At 38.1% G+C, this 7150-nt stretch overlaps 1 pseudogene; it reads right to left on the bottom strand.

Annotated features, from left to right (window-relative positions):
- Nucleotides 1-5267: 5267 nt before the first annotated feature.
- Nucleotides 5268-6926, bottom strand: LOC125271143 (annotated as a pseudogene).
- Between the last annotated feature and the right edge of the window lie 224 nt (nucleotides 6927-7150).

The following is a 7150-nucleotide window of genomic DNA, read 5'->3' as shown; positions in this document are numbered from 1 at the left end:
GGAGTCCGAAATCACTGGTTTTTGCACTTGTAGTTCTCTGTGGGGATTTTAGGGAATGGATGTTTAAGTGCACTGGAATGATTTTGACACAATAGGGCCGTCCAAGCGAAGAAGACTCATCTGATCAACACACACCCTGTCTGTGAACCCTGTTGTCCGTCACCAGGTGGAGCCCTCATTCAACATCTTGAGTATGTAGGTCATGACATCTTTAGTTCCTGCCAGTAATTGTTTTTTGATGGTTATTCATAATAGAAACACATGCATTTTCTCAAAGTCAATTGCCTTGCAGCTCTATATTGGACACTGTATATCTTATCTTGGGATTATGTATATTACACTTGTCACTCGTGTTACCCTTGATTTTCATTTTTTTATTTTGTAGAAACTATGGAAACAGCAAAGACGCTATAATATGTGTTTTGTAAGATAGATGAGCAACTGTTTGGATACATTAATCGACAGAAAACGAATCATTGTTATATACTGTTGCTCAACACAGTAAGTCTTATTGTTTAAATCTCGGATACGCTTGATGGGAAGAAGAGGAAAAAGAGTCGTCTGCAGCGTTATAAAAGCTCCACTGCTCTCGAACCGTGTGTTGCGCTTGTCTCTCTCAAAATTACATATTGTGCCTTTATGCAGAGGAAATATGGCACATTTTATAATGCAGCCGTATGCTAAAGTGCTTTCAGTTATTTTATTACATCAATCTACACATTTAAAAAACAGATTTGACTTTGCAAACGTGTTAAAAAGAAAAAGAACTGAAAAATCGCCTAAATGTATGTATTCAGACACTTTGCTACTGTGATATTGTAATATTTGTTGAATGTATATTTAATAATTCACAGAGACACCAGATGAACATGACGATCTCTTTTAACTCATCCTCTTGTTCTTTTTCAACAGGTTATATCCACACACATTTCCAGATGGAGAGCGCCCTCAACAGGTAAGGAGTAATTACACAATTACCATACATCACATCTCCCTTATTAAGAAATATATTCCTTAACAGAACAGTTTAAGCAACACAACTCCTATTGTTTTAAATTTAGAACTCACATACTGTATTTTGTTAGAACCCAAACCTTCTTCTATTACCCCACACAAATTCGCAAACCCTTCGCAAAGACCCGCCTCCTTAGTTACTGTTGCTTTGTCCGACAAGCCGTGGCGCTGCCACGCCACACACTGTTAGACATTTCTGTAATTTCTACAGTTATTTACCATATATCACCCAGTATTATACTGCTAATTCTCTTTACAGTAAATAACTGTGATTCCCATTGCATCATGGGAATTTTCTGTGACGTCAAACACCACATACAGTGATTTACTGTATTTTTTAAATTTGCAGTATACTACTGTATTTGCTGTAACGGATCCTCTGGCTCCATTCCATCGTGTTTTTTTTATTTTCCTATTTTTTGTACATTTGGTTTGACATGTTTCGCCTTACACCACGCGTCTACAACGCTAACAGCCCGCGGCTGTCTATATTGGACACATTGAAGCTACCGGACCTTTACAAAATGCAAACCTTGTGTCAGAAATAGCGCGAGCGCTTGGACTCGGAGTACCGTACATATAACGGGCCATCAGTAACGTTATACTGTCTGGGATTTGTCGTGTCGCGCCGGAGCATTCAGTGCAAACAGTGATTGTAATGGGTTCTGTCTTTTGTTGGGTCGCGTCGTTCGCGTCCGAGGTAGAGACGGAACCACTGCGGCAGCGCCACAGTCTGCGGCCGGTGTACCGATGCACCCCATGAAGACTTATCCCCGAGAGAGAGAGAGACCAGCAAGCAAGGTAAAAAAAAAAATCTTAACGTTAACTGCGTTAACGTTTCATTTGACAAAAGATTTTGTTAGATTATGGAATTTAATATTTACTGCAAGTTATGTATGCGTGTTTTAAAGGTCTCAACTGCAACAAAGCGCCGGTGACTGCTAGCAAGATTTCTGAGGTAAGCTGTAACTGTTACTTGAAAACATATTGTTACTTAAATGTCCTAACAAAACCAATGTTTTCTGCCTATGTTATTGTAATACTGGTTTAAAAGCACACCACAGCTAAATTTTGCGGGCCACAAAGTTCATTGTCATTGTCAGTAGTATAGCTGAAGCACAGCTAAAGCATCAGTCACAAGCATTGTTGAATTAGCAATATGTGAAGCAAGCAGTGGATTCCAGTGCAGACTAGGTAGCATTATAAATTTGCTAACTTTTTATCAAATAAGTGACTTTGCATCATGTCTAACATTTATTTATTACATAGCAAATGAACCAATCAGAAGATACTTCGGTAAAGTTGGTTTTATATTCGCACATTCGGACTTCTGATAAATTCAGGCTTTCCAATAAATGTGCAATAAATTAATGTTTGCGAATTTTAAGCAGCGACATGATATTGACAACCAACGATTGTCAATTTACAACATTTTTCACAGTCGATCAAAATAGGCAAGTATTGTTTTAATGGCATATTTACTTGTGAATGTCCACTGAATGTCCAATGTAGTGTGATTAACAAGACTACTGAATACGGATGTCCGAATGTGCCAATATAAAACCAACTTTACCCAAGTCCAGAAGATGGACCATTTTCTATGTTCAGTCTCACCAGATTACATTTATCCAGGTAAGCACTGCAGTAAAACTCTCAATAAATCATTCATATCAAATTTAGCATTCTAAACAACTTTAGTTTATACTTTTTAATTATTTTGATCTTTTATTAGGCAGAAGACTCTCTACCATTGAAATGTCTAACAGTGTACGCAGTGAAAAATACATCGCGGAAGAAAGAGGACACTGACAACACGTCGACGGACAAGACAAAGCAGGTTACTTATGATTAGTGATGGGAAACCGAGGCTTTCTGAAGCATTTGAGGCTTTCATCAAATTGTGCCGAAAAACGGTTCATTACTCGAAGCTTTTAACACAGTGACATTAGCGACATCTGGTGGTCAGACTTGTTTTCTCCACCATATCATCGCGGAGCAGATACGGTTTGAAAAATCACATGACCAAAGCTTCAAGTCCGTGACAGAATCACTCTTGGATCAGTTCTATCGAATCTGATGTAATCTCATCTAAATTAATTTGTGACAATGAGACTCGTGTCATGTGTAACCTGGTCAACGGATTCACATATTGATCAATAATATAAAATATACAATTATGTGATCATAATTGATGTGAGTAGCCTAGTTGAAAAAATATTTTGGGTGAGCTGTTTAACCCTTATGTTCTGTTTGGGGTCTCTGAGACCCCAGCAATAAAACATAAATGCATTTTCCTTTTATGCAACAGCTGAAGCGCCAATTTTTTCAAACCAGCTGTCTCGACTTTCCGATACTGCATGACGTTCGAAGCTTCAAACGTCATCAATCACGTGGTATTGTCATTTCGATACAAGCATCGGTACAGTGTGTGATACAATAGTGCTTTGAAAACTATTTCGGAGCATCAAAGCCCCGGTATCAACCGTCCCATCACTACTGATGATATTAAACAAAGTCACAGCTTTCAAATTGTGTATTTTTTTAAAGAAATTCAAACAATAAAAACCATTTTGTGGCTCTTTAATGTGTCGTGACAGATTGCTGTAGCGCCTCAGCTCAAGCGGCTCGTGAACGATCATCTCTTCCTACTAGTTCATTTATAGCATCAAATAAACATGAATGAACATGAGAATAAATGTTGTTTCAAATGCGGAAAGACGTCAGTACACACTATTTTTCAAGTTTAACTCCACCTAGGTTAATCTTATAACTCCTGACTGCTTTGTCGGACAAAATGGCGGATTCGGCATTCTGATTGGTTAGAACGCTTGTCAATCAAACTCCCGGCGAAGGGTCAATTACTTTAGTTTTTAAAGTATATACTAAAGTGTTACCGAATATATATATATACACACTTTAAGTTTACAACTTTAATCAACAATAAACTTCAATAAACTCCTGTAATGAAAGGCATTGTATGTCATAAACATCAGAAAGACTAAATGGGGAATTCAGTTGCATCGCAAATGCTTAAACCAATATATTTTCCCTATAAATATAATCCTATATACACTATATGTACAAATGTATAGGGACAACTGACCATTACACCAACAGGGACTGTAATGACATTATAAATACATAAACATTGACATGGAGGTGACCCCCTCTTTGGAGCTATAACAGCTTCCTCTCTTCTGGAGAGGCTTTTGAAGAGTTTCTGTTGGAATTTTTGCCCATTCATCCAGTATTTGTGAGGTCAGACACTGATGTTGGACGAGAAGGTAAGGCTTCTCTCTGAAGAATCTCTGTTCCAGTTCATCCCAAAGGTGTTGGATGGGGTTGAGGTCAGAGCTTTGTGAGGGGCAGTCAAGTTCTTCCACAACAAATGTTCCCACAAAGTTGGAAGCATAGCATTATCCAAAATGTCTTGGTATACTAAAGCATTAAGTGTTCCTTTGACTACAGGTAAGGGTAAATCACTCCAAACTTTACATTTGGCACAATGCAGTCAGGCAAGTAATATTCTCTTGGCTTCTGCCAAAGCCAGACTTCAGCCAGCCAGTCACATTCATAAATATATTTTCACAATCCCACATCACAAAGTAGTATGTTTAACAAGCAAGAAATGGCTTTGATTCAAAATATATCATCAAATATCAGTGATATTACCATTTAATTGCTCGATGAGCCACAAGACAAAGGCCTCTTGGCTCAGAAGGAAGTGAACGGAGCGAGTGGAACATGTTTGTGAGAACAAGTATATACTCTTAAAGTTCTGAAACAAGTAGTAACATTTAAAAAATGTTAGATGAAATTCCAATTGAAACATTTCAGACAAAAACCTTCCATTTTTTAAAGTGTTTGCATTCTGAGAGGACTCGTTTCATCTGCATTATTGCGCATCTAGGCTCAACAACACAAATGGTACCCAGTCAGGAACCTAGTAGTATTTTAAGACCAGTTAATAAATATCTGAAGACACATTACCAATCCTCCAAGCATGTGTGAGTTTTGAATGTTTTTAGAGACTTTTGTGAAGTTACAGTATTTTGTAATTGGATACACGCTATGACTTAATATGTGTCAATCGTTCATGCTAATGTTCCAGAAACAGTACAGTATACCTTCTGAAAGCTGGAAATATTTACATGTTTTAGAGAAGTGTCAGGACAGGATCTTGTAAATCTCAGAGTTTGCATTCACAATAGGAGGTTAACGAAGCTTTAGGAAGTGAAGAATCATGTACATAGTAAGTCAAAGAAAGGTTTTAATGAAGTAAACCAACAGCCAACATACATTCAAATAAAGATAATAACACATGATTGCTCAGTTACACAGTGAAATGTCGTAAAAATCCAGTGTTTCCCCTTCCGAAGCACACGGTTCTAAGACACTCGTTTGATCTTCAAGCTGATGGATTTCATACTGACAGCATAATTCTTCCAGGTTGACCAAACAACACCAATGGCGTAATGAGTAGCATCTTCTCCCCATAAATACACACCGTTGGGGTTTGTAAAGTGACAGTCTTTATACCAAAATGCCCCGAGATACCGTTTGGCACAGTTACTATCATGGGGGTCTTGATCTTTGTCAAAAGTGGAGAACTTCTGATCATTATGAAAAGATAAAGAGTTGCCTGCAGAGAAGAAGAGCATCATTGAGGACATTAACTCAACTGGAACATCACAAATGAATATTTATGATAATTAATGAAAATGCCCTACCTGCTCCTCCATCAGTGAATCCTGAAACATGCAGTTTATACCCGTCAGTTTCAGGACCCACAGAGAAGGACAAGTATTGAGCAAAACCTTTCCTTCCAGTGAAGTCCTCCAGATCCACTCTCAGCATGTACTTCCTGTTACGTGTCAGCTGGTACATGTTCTCCAGCCCTGTTCACACACACACATGAAGAACATGTTCATCCAAAAACTGGACATGAGCACTAAGTATGGGGTAATGTACAGTCAGCCAGTAGTTATCACAAAAAAACCCTAACAGCTTGATTAGGACACCGACTTGAAGTGGAGACCTGAAGATTTATCATCCTAAAGGGGCTTATTTTGTGATAACAACTGGCTGACTGTGTGTTATCCCACTTATTATAAGCCTACTTATCACATACGTAAATAAATGGATATTAAATATTAGCCCACTTGAAAAGCTTCCGCAAAGAGAAAAATGTTCTTAGCAAGCAGCTTTGAGCCAAGACAGACATTTAAGAGTCATGTCACTGATAATATAGATTATCACCACATAAATATTGACATAAAATATTGTTTTTGAGCTGAAACTGTTTTAAAATCTTACCTACTCATTAAAATGTTCAAAACAGCTTAAAAATACTGAAGTCTTTAGGCTTCACAGTGTGATACAAAACACTGAAAACTATGGTGGATTGAGAAACTCAGACAACAAAAACAGACAGATCTTACCCAGCCAGTATTCGCTCTCCACATTCCCAAATCCTCTCTTGTACTGATTCCACGGCCGATAGAAATTCACACTGCCGTCCATTCTCCTCTGAATCACCTGTGATGGGTTTATATAGAAGATATGATTCATAATGAATGTTCTGATGTGTGTTTAATGATCTACAGTCACATTCGTACCGTCCATCCTCCGTTGTCTTCATCTTTCCCATCTGAGATCATGTCACAGTAAACCCAGACAGGAAAGCCACCTGCTGGATAGATGGAGTAAATCCCACTGACTGTTTGTAAGGTCTTTATAAAGGTCAGAACAGTCGACCGGCATGTCTATATCACGATCACACTCACAGCCCAATAAAACAGGGATAAGAGCCGCCAACAACAACATCTGCACAAGAGAGAGAAAGAAGTGAACATCAGTCTGAAATGAAGATAAAAACCATGTCAATGTATGTGACTGACAAAAAAATGAAACAGATGAACTTACTGCCATCTTCTCAACCTGTCCTCTAGATCACAGCAGAGATGTTTGTTTCTTTAAAAAAAGAAGAAAGAATTCTTTACTCAGACCATTTGTATAAAATATAAACTTCTGAATGTCCAGACAAGCTTTGGAGAACAAGCCAGTAACTCACCGTTTGTGTTTTCCAGTTGTAGACGAGACAAACTCTCCTTTAAATATCGGATGTTCAAGCTCC

This window comes from Megalobrama amblycephala, linkage group LG7 (assembly GCF_018812025.1).
Source record: "Megalobrama amblycephala isolate DHTTF-2021 linkage group LG7, ASM1881202v1, whole genome shotgun sequence".
In the NCBI taxonomy this organism is placed as follows: Eukaryota; Metazoa; Chordata; class Actinopteri; order Cypriniformes; family Xenocyprididae; genus Megalobrama; species Megalobrama amblycephala.
This window is presented reverse-complemented; position numbering and strand designations above follow the sequence as displayed.